The 17,481-nt window shown below is 39.4% G+C and overlaps 1 pseudogene; it reads right to left on the reverse strand.

Moving 5' to 3' along the window:
* Positions 1 to 12,110: 12,110 nt before the first annotated feature.
* On the reverse strand, positions 12,111 to 17,063 carry LOC138871722 (ABC transporter G family member 1-like; annotated as a pseudogene).
* Between the last annotated feature and the right edge of the window lie 418 nt (positions 17,064 to 17,481).

Here is a 17,481-nt window from a genome sequence, read left to right on the forward strand (position 1 = left end):
CGGGTTCGAGGTAAGTGACTTGCCTAACCTTGCGTGGAGGAAACTCCCCTTAGGATTTTGGTATTGTTGATATATGAAATGCCTTGTATGTGAGGTGACGAGTGTGTACTTGTGCTAATTGTTGAAAATCCTTTTTTCATTAAGTAATTATAACTGTGTTTTTTTTCCTGTTTACACTACTTTCGATTTTAGCCTACTGTTAGCTTAGGGAAGCATGACTAATTGATTTAATTGCTTTACTTGCTCAAACTGACTTATTTGAATTCAGTGCAACATGCTAGGTTAGGAAGACCTGTTTTACCCTGGTGTGAAATTTTGATTGAATGGAATATTCTTCGTGTTGCTGCTGTGTGTTTACTTTAGGACTACGAGATGATATCCCGGGAGATCCCCTATTTGTTAACTTTGGGACTACGGATCGATATTCCGGTAGATCCCCCTGCACATTTACATTGGAACTACGGGACTGCACCTGTTAGATTCCCCTAGTATTGAGTATTTACATTTGGGACTACGGATTTGTATTCCGGGAGATACCTGCGCAATATGAGTTGGACTACGGGATGACACCCAGGAGAGCCACTGGATATTTATATTTGGGACTACAAGACGGTAACCTAGGAGATCCCCGATTGTTTCCTCTATGTTGAGTTGTATTCCTTCTGTGATTATTTTGTCTCTGTTGTAGTTGTTGTTGTATCTTACTATCCTGTGTTACTTCTTACTGTATTACTTAATTATATTGTATTATTCTATACTGTTATACCTTGTTTTTCATATAAACTCAGTAGGGCCCTGACTTTCCTCATCAGTACCCGACTAAGGTTAGGCTTGGCACTTACTGAGTGCCGCTGTGGTGTACTCATGCCCTTTCTGCATATGCTTTTCATGTGTAGATCCAGGTACTTCGACTCAGCCCTACTAACCTTGAGGCAAGGTGATTCTCTAGAGACTTCGAGGTATATCTGCCGCGTCTGCAGACTGATGAGTCCCTTACTATTCTTTCTTAAAGTATTATCCCTTCTATAGTTACTTTTGTTTAGACATTCTAGAGTTAGATACTTGTAGATATTCAAAACCTTGTGATTTCATGAGATTCTGGATTTTGGGAAATGTAGTTCCAGTTTGAGAATTGTATTGTATATGCCGAGCGACATCTTAAATGCTTCACTTTGATATTTTTTTTCTACAGTCTTGGCTAGTTTTATTCTGTTGATTTCTTTTCCGCAATTTGTTAGGCTTACCTAGTCGTAGAGACTAAGTGCCGTCATGACAGTTCACGGAGGGCGAACTTAGGTCGTGACAAGTTGGTATCAGAGCTCTAGGTTCATAAGAGTCATAAATCACAAGCCAGTTTATTAGAGTCTCGCAGATCGGTACGGAGATGTCTGTACTTATCTACGAGAGGCTATGTAACTGTTAGGAAAATTCCACTTTAGTTGATTTCCTTATCATGCGAGATTTTTGATATCACAATTCTAAACTTCTTTTTTCTATTCTCTCACAGATGGTGAGAACCAGAGATGATCAGGCACTCGCGCCCCCTACTGGAGCGGTCAGAGGTCAAGGCCGGAGTAGTGGCCGAGGAGGCGCCCGTGATGTAACCAGAGCATCAAGGAGACACCAACAGTTCCCGCTAAAGCCCAGGCCGCTGATACGCCTACCGCTACTACTATCCAGCACTTCAGAAGACTTTTGCACCGTCATGAGCATGTACACTTATTTGGCTCAGGCAGGGTTGCTTCCCCTTGCTGCAGCCACATCTCAGGCCGGGGGAGGAGCACAGACTCTCGCTGCCCACACTCCGGAGCAGCGAGTGTATGTTGATCAGGTCCCAGAAATTATTCATGTACCGCCTGCAGTCCCAGATTAGCCCGAGGACAGGGCATCGGCTTCAGATGATGAGCAACGGAGGCTTGAGAGGTTCAAGAAGTATAAGCCTCCTGTATTTAGTGGTTTAGCATAAGATGATGCCTTGGGATTTCTAGAGGAGTGTCACCGTATCCTCTGCACTATGGGTATATCAGGATCGAGTGGGGTCTCTTTCACTGCCTTCCAGCTAAGAGGAGTCGCCTACCAGTGGTGGCGTACTTATGAGTTGGACAGTCCGGATGAGGTAGCTTCACTAACTTGGACTCAATTTTCAGATATGTTCTTGAGAGAGTTTGTTCATCAGAGCCTCAGGGATGCATGGCGCACAGAGTTTGAGTATTTACGCCAGGGCACTATGACTGTTTCGGAATATGATGTTCGTTTCACTGACTTGGTTAGGCATGCACCAGCCTTGGTTGCTACTGTTCACAAGAAGGTTCGCTGGTTTATTGAGGGGCTTGTTCCGAGCATCAGGTTTAGCATGGCTCGTGGTTGGAGATGGATATTACTTATCAGCAGGTGGTGAACATTGCTAGGAAAGTGGAGGGTATGCATGCTAGGGAGAGAGAGGAGAGGGCTACCAAGAGGTCTCGAGAGTCGGGCCATTATTCCGGTGCCCGTGCTCCAGCTGCAGTTCGTCATGGTAAGGGTTATATGAGTTGCCGTATTCATTCAGCTCTTCCTGCAGCCAGTGGTATTCCAGCTCCTCCTAGGCCTCAGGAGCCTTATTATGCACCTCTAATATCTAGTGCACCTCCTACGCGGGGTGCTTTTAATGGTCAGTCTAACAGACTTGGCCCAAGCCAGTCACAGCCACCACGTCCTCCTGGAGCTTGTTTTGAGTGTGTTGACACATGCCATATGGTGAGGGATTGCCCTAGACTTATGAGGGGTGCACCTCCACAATGTTCTCAGCCACAGCGTGCCGTACAGAGTTCTCAGGCTATGATTACATCACCAGTTGCTACCCCACCTACTCAGCCAGCTAGTGGTAGAGGTCAGGGAGGTAGAGGTCGCCCTAGAGAGAGAGGCCAGGCCAGATATTATGCCCTTCCTGCCCGTACCGAGGTCGTTGCCTCATTCTGTTATCACAAGTATTGTCATGGTTTGTCATAGATATGCATCAGTTTTATTGGATCCAGGCTCCACCTATTCTTATGCGTCTTCTTATTTTGCCCCGCTTTGAGTGTATCTCGGGATTCTTTGAGTTCCCCTATTTTTGTTTCTACTCCTGTGGGAGATTCTCTTGTTGTAGACCGCATTTATCGGTCGTGTTTGATTGCTCTTAGTTGTTTTGAGACCAGAGCCGATTTGTTAATTCTCAGCATGGTAGATTTCGATGTTATCTTAGGCATGGACTGGTTGTCGTCCCATTATGCTATTCTTGATTGTCACGCCAAAATCGTGAAGCTGGCTATGCCAGGCGTTCCGAGAGTTGAGTGGAGGGGTACCTTAGATTACACTCCCAGTAGAGTTATTTCTTTCCTTAAAACTCAACGAATGGTTGAGAAGGGGTGTGACACATATCTAGCTTATGTGAGAGATGTTAGTGTTGATACCCCTACAGTTGATTCAGTTCCAGTAGTTCGAGACTTCCCTGATGTGTTTTCGGCTGATCTTCTGGGTATGACACCCGACAGAGATATTGATTTTGGCATTGATTTGTTGCCGAACACTCAACCCATTTCTATTCCTCCTTATCGTATGGCTCCTCCTGAGTTGAAGGAGCAGTTGCAGGAATTGCTTGACAAAGGCTTTATTTAGCCCAGTGTATCACCTTGGGGTGCTCCTGTCTTATTTGTGAAGAAAAGGGATGGTTCTATGCGTATGTGTATTGATTATCGCCAGTTGAATAAAGTTACAGTGAAGAACCGGTATACTTTGCCTCGTATTGATGATTTGTTTGACCAACTTCAAGGTGCGCGAGTGTTTTCTAAGATTGACTTGCGTTCAGGTTACCATCAGTTGAAGATTCATGAGCCAAATATCCCGAAGAATGCTTTCAGGACTCGGTATGGTCATTACGAGTTCCTTGTTATGTCATTTAGGCTGACTAATGCCCCATCGCCTTTATGCATTTGATGCATAGTGTGTTTCGGCCATATCTTGACTCGTTCGTCATTGTCTTTATTGATGATATTCTGGTGTATTCTCGGAGTCGGGAAGATCATGAGCATCACCTGAGGATAGTGCTCCAGAATTTGAGGGAAAAGAAGTTATATGCAAAGTTCTTGAAATGTGAGTTTTGGTTGGATTCCATGGCTTTCTTGGTCACGTGGTATCGAGTGAGGGTATACAGGCGGATCCGAAGAAAGTGGAAGCGGTTCAGAGTTGGCCCAAACCATCCTCAGCTATAGAGATCTATAGTTTTCTTGGCTTAGCGAGTTATTACCATCGATTTGTTGAGGGATTTTCATCTAGTGCAGCACCTATGACCAGGCTAACCCAGAAGGGTGCTCTATTCCAGTGGATGGAAGAGTGTGAGGTGAGCTTCCAGAACCTCGAGACAGATTTGACTACAACCCCAGTTATGATATTGCCTACAGGTTCGGGGTCTTATGCTGTCTATTGTGATGCCTCGAGGATTGGCCTTGGAGTGATATTGATGCAGGACAATAGGGTGATTTCCTACGCATTTAGGCAGTTGAAGGTACATGAAAAGAATTATCCTGTCTATGATCTCGAGTTAGCTGCTATTTTTCACGCTTTGAAGATCTGGCGTCATTATTTGTACGGTGTTCCTTGTAAGATTTATATGGAGCATCGGAGTTTATAGCACTTTTTCCAGCAAAAAGATCTTAATTTGCGACAGAGGAGGTGGTTAGAGTTGCTGAAGGACTATGATATCACTATCTTGTATCACCCGGGCAAGGCTAATATGGTGGCCGATGCTTTGAATCACCGGGCGGAGAGTTTGGGGAGTTTGGCCTATTTACCAGCAGTGAAGAGGCCCATGGCGATTGATGTTCAGGCCTTAGCCAGCCAGTTTATGACATTGGATCTTTGGGAGCCCAGTCGGGTTCCAGACTGCGTGATTTCTCGGTCTTCCTTATTTGATCGTATCAGAGAGCGTCAGTATGATGACCCTCATTTGCTTGTCCTCAAGGACAAGGTTCTGCACAGCGATGCCAAAGATGTGACTATTGGTGACGACGGGGTATTGAGGATGCAGGGTCGGGTATGTGTACCCAATATTGATGGGCTTCGGAAGTTGATTCTAGAGGAGGCCCATAGTTCGCGATATTCCATCCATCCGGGTGCCGCGAAGATGTACCAGGATTTGAGACAGCACTATTGGTGGAGGCAGATGAAGAAAGATATAGTTAGGTTTGTAGCTCGGTGCCTCAATTGTCAGCAGGTAAAATATGAGCACCAGAGACCGGGTGGGTTGCTTTAGCAGATAGAGATTCTGGAGTGGAAATAGGAGAGGATCACCATGGACTTCGTAGTTAGACTCCCATGGACTTTGAAAAAGTTCGATGTCATTTGGGTGATTGTGGATCGACTGACCAAGTCTGTGCACTTCATTCCTATGTGTACTACTAATTCTTCAGAGAGGTTGGCAGAGATTTATATTCGGGAGATTGTCCGTCTGCATGGAAATCTAGTTTCCATCATCTCAGACAGAGGTACTCAGTTCACATCACGGTTCTAGAGGGTCGTACACCGTGAGTTGGGTACTCTGGTGGAGTTAAGTACAACATTTCACCCTCAGACAGACAGACAGTCCGAGCGCACTATTCAGATTCTTGAGGATATGCTTTGTGCATGTGTGATTGAGTTTAGAGGGTCTTGGGATTAGTTCTTTCCATTGGCGGAGTTTGCCTACAACAACAGCTATCGGTCCAGCATTCAGATGGCACCGTATGAGGCTTTGTATGGTAGGCAGTGTAGATCCTCGGTGGTTTGGTTTGAGCCGGGTGAGGCTAGATTATTGGGCACAGACTTGGTTCAGGATGCCTTGGAGAAGGTTAAGGTGATTCAAGATAGACTCTGTACATCCCAGCCCAGATAGAAGCGTTACGCGGACCGGAAGTTTTGTGATGTTTCCTATATGGTTGGAGAGCGGGTTTTGCTTCGGGTTTCGCTTATGAAAGGCGTTATGAGATTTAGGAAGAAAGGAAAGTTGAGTCCGAGGTTTATTGGTCCTTTTGAGATATTGAGACGTGTTGGGGAGGTTGCTTATGAGCTTGCCTTACCTCCCAGCTTGGCAGGAGTTCATCTGGTATTTCATGTTTTAATGCTCCGGAAGCATCACGACGATCCGTCACACATATTGGATTTCAGTTCAGTCCAGTTGGAAAAGGATATATACTATGTTGAGGAGCCAGTGGCAATATTGGACAGGAAGGTTTGAAAGCTTAGGTCAAAGAAAATTGCATCAGTAAAGGTTTACTAGCGGGGTCAGCCGGTCGAGGAGGCGACCTGGGAGACCGAGCATGTTATGCGCAGTCGTTACCCTCATCTTTTCATTACTTCAGGTATGTCTCTATGCTCGTTTGAGGACGAACAAATGTTTAAGTGTAGGAGGATGTAACGACCCGGCCATTCCCCGTGTTTCTTTCTGCTATTGTAGGTTGCCGGGGAGGATTTATTTGGAGTTTCGGAGAGTTCTGGGACACTTAGTCCCTAAATGAGAGACTAAGTTTTAGAATTTGGACCGTATCGGAGCAGTGTGAAGACATCCTCGGAATGGAATTTTGTTGGTTCCGTTAGCTCCGTTGGGTGATTTCGGGCTTAGGGGCGTGTTTGGATTGTGTTTTGGAGGTCCGTAGCCTATTTAGGCTTGAAATGCCAAAAGTTGAATTTTTGAAGTTCCGGTTCGATAGTGAGATTTTGATCTAAGGGTCAGAATGGAATTACGAGAGTTGGAGTAGCTCCGTAGTGTAGAATGAGACGTGTATGCAAAATTTCAAGTCATTCGGACGAGGTTTGATAGACTTTTTGATCGAAAATGGAATTTGGAAGTTTTAGAAATCCTTAGGCTTGGATTGGAGAGTGATTTGTGGTTTTAGCATTGTTTGATGTGATTCGAGGGTTGGAATAAGTTCGTTTGACATTTTAGGATTGGTTGGTATATTTGGTTGAGGTCCCGGGGGCCTCGGGTGAGTTTCTGGTGCTTAACGAAGGTAGAATTGGACTTAGGAGAAATGTGAAAGTTGCCAAAGATCTGTCATAACCGCACCTACGGTTAGGGGACCGCAGGTGCGTGATCGCAGAAGCGATTGGCGAGCCGCAAATGCGGCCAGGCACTTGGAGACCAGAATCTGCAGGTGCAATAGGTTGAGCGCACCTGCGAGACCATAGATACGGTAGAAGAAGCATAGGTGCGACCCTGTCCTTTAAGTGGAATTTTGCAGATGCGCACCTGGGACCACATGTGCAGGTCCGCAGGTGCGAGGAAACGGTCGCAAGTGCGGAAACCCTGGGCCAGAACCTATATAACGTCCCAGTCACGACTTTTGCCCATTCTTTCACCATTATCATCTGGGATTTGAGCTTTTTAGGAGGTATTTGAGAGGGAATTCAAGGGATCTTCGAGGAGGTAAGATTCTTGGAACCTAAACTCGTTATTATGGTGATTTTAATCATTGTAAGCATGAAATTTGAAGGAAAATCAGTGGTAAATTGGGGGTTAGGGCTTAGGTAATTGGAGAGCTTTGAGTAGTGATTTGAGGGGTCATTTGAGGTCCGATTTTGGTACTTTTGGTATGACTGAACTCATGAGCGTGTGAGGATTCCGAATTCGTAAATTTTACCCGATTCCGAGATGTGGGCCCGGAGGGCATTTTTGTCATTTATCCTAATTTCGCGTATTAGCTTAGAATTAATTAGTTGAATTAGTTACTTGAAGTTATATTTATATTATGCAATTACTTTGAATAGATTTGGACCATTTGAAGTCGGATACTCGTGGAAAGAACGTGGTGTTGAGTTGATTGAGCGGGTTCGAGGTAAGTGGCTTGCCTAACCTTGCGTGGGGGAAACTCCCCTTAGAATTTTGGTATTGTTGATATATGAAATACCTTGTACGTGAGGTGACGAGTGCGTACTTGTGCTAATTGTTGAAAATCCTATTTTCATTAAGTAATTATAACTGTGTTTCTTTCCCTGCTTACACTACTTTCAATTTTAGCCTACTGTTAGCTTAGGGAAGCATGCCTAATTGATTTAATTGCTTTACGTGCTCAAACTACCTTATTTGAATTCAGTGCAGCATGCTAGGTTAGGAATACTTGTTTTACCCTAGTGTGAAATTTAGATTGAATGTAATATTCTTCATGCTGCTGTGTGTTTACTTTGGGACTACGGGACTGTATCCCGGGAGATCCCCCTGCTTGTTTACTTTGGGACTATGGATCGGTATTCCGGTAGATTCCCCTAGTATTGAGTATCTATATATGGGACTCCAGATTTGTATTTCGGGAGATCCCCACCAATATGAGTTGGACTGCAGGACGACACTCGGGAGATTCACTGGATATTTATATTTGGGACTACAGGACGGTATCCTGGGTAATCCCCGATTGTTACCTCTGTATTGAGCTATATTCCTTCTGTGATTATTTTGTCTCTGTTGTAGTTGCTATTGTTTCTTACTATCCTGTGTTATTTCTTACTGTTGTACTTAATTATAATGTCTTATTCTATACTGTTATATCTTGTTTTTCATATAAACTCAGTAGGTCCCTCACTTTCCTCATCACTACCCGATTGAGGTTAGGCTTGGCACTTACTGAGTACCACTATGGTGTACTCATGCCCTTTTTGCGCATTTTTTTCATGTGCAGATCCAGGTACTTCGACTCAGCCCTACTACCCTTGAGGCGAGGCGATTCTCCAGAGACTTCGAGGTATATTTGTCGCGTCCGCAGACCGAGGAGTCCCTTTCTATTCTTTCTTAAAGTATTAGCCCTTCTGTACTTACTTTTGTTTTGACATTCTGGAGTTAGATACTTGTAGACATTCAAAAGCTTGTCATTTCATGAGATTTCGGGTTTTGGAAAATTTCTTTCCAGAATTGTATTGTATATGCCGAGCGGAATCTTAAATGCTTCATTTTGATATTTTTTTCTACAGTCTTGGCTAGTTTTATTTTGTTGATTTCTTTTCCACAATTTGTTAGGCTTACCTAGTCGTAGAGACTAGGTGCCGTCATGACAGTTCACGGAGGGCGAACTTGGGTCATAACAACTTGTATAATAATTAATATTTACATACTAGTCCTAGGAGACTAGTATAAAAAGGGGATATTCATTTGTAACTCATCAAGCAAAACAATTAAGTTTTCTATGATAAAAAACTTCATTTGGCAAATTTCTCTTGCCTTTCTTATCTACAATTCCTTTAATGATCTTGAGTGTAGTAATTTAGACTGACTTGGCATAGGAAGATCGTGAATAAGTTGTACAAGATCGTGAGTAAATTATCAATTGTCGCACGTATACTTATTTAATGACTAAGGACGTAACATTAGCCTATATTTGGTTTGGCTTGGGATATTTTCTTCAGGCTAAATCCAGCTATGAATAATTCCTATCTTATATATACTGAAATACAAATATAATTTTCTACATAAGATGAAATAAGTAATTAAATCTATTAATGTTGCAATATATATATATATATATATATATATATATATATATATATATATATATATATATATATATAACATATATCTTAAGTTAAATAACTAATAATATAAATTCTACTATTCTAAGATATGTTTGGGGGACAACCAGGTCCATTTGGTGGTGGTTGAGAAGTTAAAACAAGCATCCCACACACGACCACACAAGCCGCAACTTTTATTTCTTTTTGCATATCCTCCCGAATATCCGCTTGCATTCGTGCCAGCATGTTCTCCATCCGTTGCTCCAGTGCACTATCAAGAAGTTGGTGAAATTCGGATGTTTTAAAAACTTGTTGGATAGGAATATTTGGAGGATTTTGAGCACACAGGATACATAATTAGTGTCGAATGAGTCTGCCAGAAGATAATTTTTGGGACCAAGACCATATATTCTTCCTTTTTCGCCCCTCCAACTGTTTCAATCCAAGTTTTGAGTAGTTGCTCATCTGGTATAGTTTTCAACAAAAGAAAACAGTTCCTTTGCTAGTATATTCTCTTTCCTCATCTCCATTTGTTTCCATGTTTATTTCCATCTCTGCATCATCTATTTCAAAATCTTCTTCATTCCTTGATGTTGAAGTCTAACCTACCTTCTCTTTAATAATTTTTGTAAATATATTCTGAAAAAATTATAGTAATTAATTATTACATAGAATAAAGAGTTACCAAATAGTTAAAAATTTTGTGAAGACAGTCAGATTGTTCTGTAATGAAAGAAATGGACAATGGAGAAATAAACTTCTCTAATTGACTAAGTAAATAATAAAAAAATGTAAAAAGTGTTCATTTAAATACAGATGGTCATCTTAATATCTTATCACTGTTATTTTCTTGATGTGCACAAGAAGAGGTGCTATAGAGTTGTTGTTTGTTTCTCAAGTTTAGAATGTACAAAATCTTAGAAGCTTTTCTTACAATTCATAGACAAAAAATAGCAGGGTAAGATAAAAGGTGCTTGTGATATTCTACCATAATTATGTCCTTGAACAATAACTTTAACACTAGTCATGTGGATATATTCTTGGGATAGAAGAAAAGAACCACGATAGCATATCGTAGTGCATCATAATAATAAGGCAAACAATAAGCATACAACATAGACAAAATCAATTATCTTCTTTATGCTAACAGAAACAACATGCTTCTATGCTTATTTTTGCTTTATTGAGAAAATATCTTTTTTGGTGTAGCTTCTGATGATTTCAGTATATAAAAAGAAAGCAACAAAGTTTCTTGCTTCATAGGACAAAGGCTTAAGGTTCATGCCTGCCAATGACAATTTAGTCTTAGATTCACAGGCTTGACTTGTTTCTTATCATTTTTATTTTATATTTTGTTGGTTACATTGTTGAAACATTAATTGTAACTTTAGCAATACATCTTATATATTGTTACCAAATATTTAGTGTGCAAGCTTGTTTTCTGTTGGAGCCTAGTTCAATTAAGATATTATGTCATTTTTAATTTTGTAAGCTTGTTTAGTGAACTATGGCAAGAGGAAGACATGAGTAAGATTTAATATCCTGCGCCAACAAGATCTAAGAGTTAATGGCTGGAGAAATAGTTGATGAGCCAAGAATTGAAATAAGTCGAGTTCAATTTCTGGTGAATGTTCGTTTCGAATTTATTCAAGGCATATTTTTATTAATTTTAATTATGAAGTTGATCATAAGTAGTGACATTTAAGATTATGATGCAAATGGGGGGATTTCACATAAGGATCTTTAAATTTTTCTCCTGACATTACACCAGAAGAAGAAACATAAATGGCCCCAATTTGGGTTAACCTGCCTATCCCTCCATGCCCCCAATTTGAACATTTTGGGTTTATGTTTTGATTCTACTACGATACATTTGAGTTACCGTGTTCAAAATATGTTATTTAGCTATAAATTTGGCTAGGAAAGATCTGTAGCTACCATTTAGCAAGGAATAGTCCTTAGCTAATTCCTAGCTATATTGTGACTAAATTTTTGATCGAAAAAATTTGCAAGGAAATAGGACTTCTCTAGCTACATCCCTAGCTAAAGGCGTATATTAGCTAGGGAACTGAAGTCCCAAACTAAATTCCGATGCTAATGGCATGTTCTCCTGTGTATAACTTATCTATTGAAGATATATTTTTTATTTTTCTTATTCTGATTGGTGTAATGTCCTAATTGAATATATTATTTTATTTGTACAAATTTATTTGTAGCATACAAAAAAGGATGTAGTTCCCTAGTGAAAATATTGATTTTACTTATATTGTTAATAATAATAAAGTCGTGATTTCCTTTTTAAAATGCCAATTACATTTGTTTCTTGATGTCAGAGACGTAATTTTCACACAACAACAACATACCCAATAAAATCCCACAAGCAGGATTTGAGAAAGAGATGTAATATTTCATAATTAAAAAGCATATTAAATTGCCCGAATAAACGGAAAAAAATGAACCAAATAAACATTCCGAACAAACTCTATATTAGTTATTACAAGGTATACATTAAAAAAAAATTATGGCACCCACTACCTTAAAATCATAGATCCACCTCTAAACATGCACAAATTGAGAAATGGTCAAATCATTAAATCGCAAGGAACTGAGCGAATTACATCTTATACTTTGTTGGTAGGAATTTCACTAGAAGAAGTGAGTCCATGGAAAGGTGAGGCAGCTACGGACTTGGTCATGATTTGTCTATTTTGGTTTGATAGATCTGATATGGATCTTTTGACTACATGCATGACCTTTTCCTTTGTCTTGATAATCAGAAAGAACATCAAACGATACAAAATTAACGTTCCTACCAAAATGGCAAGGTCTATCCATTTTGAGTATGTTATTTCTACTTGCCATCTATCTCTTAAGACATCTTCTCCACTCATTGTCTGATTATTTCCATTCAGATAATCCGTAAAGTTTAACCCTTCAAATTCATTCTTAAACATACCTTGGTAAGCATACTTTTGAAAGGAAATGTAGTATAATGGGTACTTCCAAATAGGTTTAGGCAATTTATCAGGTAATTGAAAAAAATCACCTGTTAAAATCATCAATCCTTCTATTGCTGCACCTATTACAATGCCAGTGAGGAAATTAGGTCCGATTGCCGCAACGTTCATCGTTAGGGTTTCGACTATCATCATACAAGTGAAGAGGATCAGAGTAAAGTAGCTGAAATGGACAAATCCACTTTGAAATCCAGTAATGAAATAGGCAATGGCACCTGGAACCAATGAATTTAATATCAAGTATGGTATAGAAGAAAGTGTGTTGCTTATTACAAAAGCAAAACATCCATAGTGCCTGTTCAAATTTTCTCGTTGAAATACCTGCAATTTTTATTGAAGTAGTTAAAATTAATTAGTCATGATACAAAATAAAATGTAGAATTCGTTAGTTATGTCATATGAAAAAAAAAGATATAGATATACCTTCATGTCCTCCACAAATGAAGGAAATCCATTAAATGTCATAAATGAAACAATGAAAGCCACCATAAAACCTCTTTCCAAAAAATTAATTTTTAAAACCAAGTTACGATTCATAAAACTATGTGACAATTACTAAGTTTATTGTATTGACATACTTTGAGAATTAACTAAGAAATTTCTAAAATTTCGTCAGAAGATTCTATATCCTGACCTCGATTGAACGATAGCTCGTGTCAACATGATAGTAGATGGAGTCAATACCTTAAGCAAGGGCGAAATAAGTAGCTAATCGCATCCAATAGTAGCCAAGATCGCGAAACATGTTCACAGCTGACCTCCTTGTCAACACTAGGCATTGTGTAGTAAAATTGGCATGGCTTCTTTTTTCCAATACTTCACCACCCTGAAAATAATATACTAATGAATGTTATAGAGTTTTTTCTCATTCCAAACAAGCAACCCTTTAGGGTTTTTTTCCTTACCCGTTGACATATTTCTACAACATGATTCTGAACTTTATAATAGCTCTCAAATGAATTTATGAGAAGATCCACTACTTCTTCGGTAGGTTTTCTTCCAGCTGATGAGCCTTGCTCAATATCCTATAATTATTTATGAACAGAAGGCAAGACATTCAATAAAAAGCAAACGTTGCCCTCTCTCTTAGAAAAGGGAAGTGTATACATTTGACTTACCTCATCAAAGTCTTTGTTTATTGTTTTCAGAAAATGGTCCGGCGGATTTTAAAGAGGCGGCCAAGGAATACCATTTGATGCAAAAAACTATCATAAAAGAAAATAAAAAGAGAGATTAAAAGCCGAACAATTATATATATAGGGACAGATCTACTAATTCTTTGATTCAGTTAGTAAAATGGATCTTGAACTAAGAAATAGACCCTAGAAGCTAAAAAAGGCTATCATGCAATAATCGGGTTCATTGATATTCCTAGTGTTGTAGACAAAGGCGAACTCAGGATTTAAAGGTCACGGGTGCACTTTAGATTGAACTAAAATCTACTTTGTATATAGAGTGCCCACTACTAATATATTACTAATTTTTAAGAACATATACATATATACATAAAAAATTTTCTAAACTTTACGGGTGCCGTGACCCATCTCAATATAGCATAGGTTCGCCCCTGATTATAAATGCTATCACACATATAATTATACTCAATTAGATGGAATTGTTTGATCTTAAAGGAGATCTTCTATAATTTTGCACGTGAGAGGTTATTTCTTGGTTTTATCCGGTTATTAATAACCTTATTATTTGTAGATAATAGTAGGTAGAAATTACGATTGTAAGGAGCCCTGTTAAAACCAAGAAATATAAGCATGTCTGCCAATCCACACCAGAATAAATAGAGTTTTTCGAAAAAATATGCTAGTGGAGGAAGATCTCCTAGGAATAAGAGATATAGGGAGTGTGTGCGTGTATATATATATATATATATATATATATATATATATATATATTTAGAGCTTGCATTTTACCTCAATTGCTGCACTAGTTGGACAAATATATACCATTAATCCTGAGGACAAAAGGCACAAGTTTTGAAAGAGGTTAAAAACTTCAACACTAGGTTGATGTATGGATGCAATAATGGTTTTTTCAAATCTTTGACGTGAAATTCTGCTCATCACATAATAAGATGCAGCACTGTCAAGGCCACTGCTTGGTTCGTCAAGGAAAGGAAGTTTTGGTCGCATTAGAATCTCCATGCAAATGCTTAATCACTTCTTTTCTCCTCCACTAATTCCTCCAATTCTTGTGTTCGTCGCATCTTGTAACCTCATCTCCTTTATACTCTTCTCTGCTATTCTTTTCTTCTCTGCTTTTGTCATAGAATCTGGCAGTTGAAGTTCTGCTGAGTATAACACTGCTTCTTTAACCGTTAGTGTTGCTATCAACGTTTCATCTTGAGTTACGCAACCCTGGTTTTATAGGAAAAATTACGATGAATTCTAATCTTAACAATCATCACAAGGGAACAATTGATTAAGGAGACGTTAATTAATAGAAAGAAAACTTAAATAATGATAGTATTAACTATTTAGCTAAATGCTAGTTATCTTACAGATGTTCCATAAGAAAGTTTTTGTTTGTGACCATTGATCAGAATATCACCGCTCTGCCTCGTGCTGAAATCCAGTCGCCCTAAGAGGTAGTCATCTGGTAATCAGTCATAAATATTTCGAAAAGAGACTAACTAGCTAGCAGAACAATTTAATATAATATCCTCGCCCCCCCCTCTTTCTTTTTCTAAAGACACCAACAAAAAAGCCCAGAGCAATCTCATCAGTGGGGTTTGGAGAGGATAATATGTACCCAGTCAAGTAGGACCTAAAGCGCCTGAATCTGCACATGGGGTGCAGGGAATAAAAAGAGGATTCCAACTCAATAAGTAATAATAAAACCAGTAAAAGCGATGAAACAGTGAAAACATGTAAAAACACTTAGTTCAGAAGAAACTTCCTTAAAATAACATTTTTAACAGTTAAACAATTAAATGAAGAGCAACTAGAACAGATAAACACATAAAAATCCGCCCCTCGGGCAATATCATGGAACAACACCAGCCCATCGGGCTATATCTCATATCACAATGGGTACTCGTGCTCACTGGGAGTGTACAGACTCCATGAGGGACCCCTTACGACCAAAGCGCAATATCAAGTCATCTCGTGGCATAATCAGTAGGCTCTCGGCCTTATATCAACAAGTCACCTCGTGGCGTACAATCTTAGGCCCTCGGTCTCATAATTATAAATCAATGTATCCTCACAACACTGGCCCTCGGTCTTACTCAGTCAGAATCTCATAAGCCACTCGGGCAACATTAAAACATGATGCTCAGCCCAAATTATCATTTAAAAATATCATTTAATGTGTTATAACAAAGTAAATATGGCTGAGTTATCAAAATAGTAGAATATAGCATGACTAGGTACAAGTATAAAGTCAAAACAGTGAGAAAATATCAGTAAAAATTTCATAAGGGTCCAAATAGTTGGCACAATGCCCAAATATGGCATTCATCCCAAAACATGATGATATCAAATAGCTTTAATCAAATACGCGGTAAAACAGTCATTCGGGATGGACTAAGTCATAATCCCCGACGGTACACGACCCCACGCTCGTCATCTAGCGTGTGTGTCACCTCAATATAGCACAACAATGTGAAATTCAGGGTTTCATACCCTGAGGACAACATTTACAATCATTACTCAAATCTATCCTCTGATGACCCAAAATGTCATCTTTAAATTAAATAATCATCTCGGTATTTTGAAGACCTTGAAAAGCGGTATCAATAATTTCTCGACTTGCGTGCACAGCCCGTATAATTTTCTGGAAGGTTTTTATGTGAAAAATGGATTAAATTATGAACTAGAGCTTTAAAACTCAATTGAGTTGACTTCGGTCAACATTTTGAGCAAACGAACACGGATAAAAGTTTTGACCATTCCGGTTGTTCTGTATCGTGAATTGGGACTTGGTCATATGCCCGAAAGCGAATTTGGAGGTCCCTAGATCAAACTATCGCCATTTAACGGAATCTAGAAATCTAAGGTTAAAGATTTCTTAGGTTTGACCGGAGAGTTGACATTTTGATGTCGGGGTCGGAATCTAGTTCTAAAAATTTTCATAGCTTTGTTATGTCATTTATGACTTGTGTGCAAAATTTGAAGTCAATCGGACTTGATTTGATAGGTTTTTGCATCGAATATAGAAGTTGGACGTTCTTAGTTTCATTAGGTTTGAATGGGGATGTGATTCACGGTTTTAGCATTATTTGATGCGATTTGAGGTTTCGTCTAAGTCCGTATCATATTTTAAGACTTGTTGGTGTATTTTGTTGAAGTCCCGAAGGCCTCGGGTGGATTTCGGAAGGTCAACAGGTAGAAAAAGCTGCTGAAATTCTCTTTGGGAAGCTGCTGTCTTTTTTTTACAGCATCATGTACAGTACCCCGTGAACAGTACCATGTATAGTATCCCATGAACAGTGCCGTGTACGGTACCCCATGAAGTACCCCCGTGAACAGTCGTGAATAGTGTGAACGCGTGAACAGTACCCGGAATTTTTCTGGACAGAACATTAAGTTCTGAAAATTCCATTTTTAGCGAATTGGAGCTCAGGAAGAGGCGATTTTCGGGAGTTTTTCAGAGAAAACAATAGGGTAAGTGTCCTTAACTTAATTTTGGTTAGATTACCCGAATCTATTACTAGTTTTGGCATTTAATTGGTGATTTCTAATTGGGAAAATTTTGAAAACCCTCTTGGTTTAATTTGAAGATTTGAGGGTCGAGTTGATGTTGAATTTTAGTAAAATTGGTATGGTTGTACTCGTGGTTGGATGAGGTTTCATATTCCGTAATTTTTGTCGGGTTCCGAGACGTGGGCCCCACGGGCGAAATTTTAGTGCAATTTCGGATTTTTAATGGAAAATGTAGAATTTCATATAGAATTAATTCCTATAATTTTTATTGACTGAATCGAATTGTTTATGACTAGATTTGGGAATTTCGGGCACGA

The sequence above is a fragment of the Nicotiana sylvestris genome, chromosome 6 (genome assembly GCF_000393655.2).
Source record: "Nicotiana sylvestris chromosome 6, ASM39365v2, whole genome shotgun sequence".
NCBI lineage: Eukaryota > Viridiplantae > Streptophyta > Magnoliopsida > Solanales > Solanaceae > Nicotiana > Nicotiana sylvestris.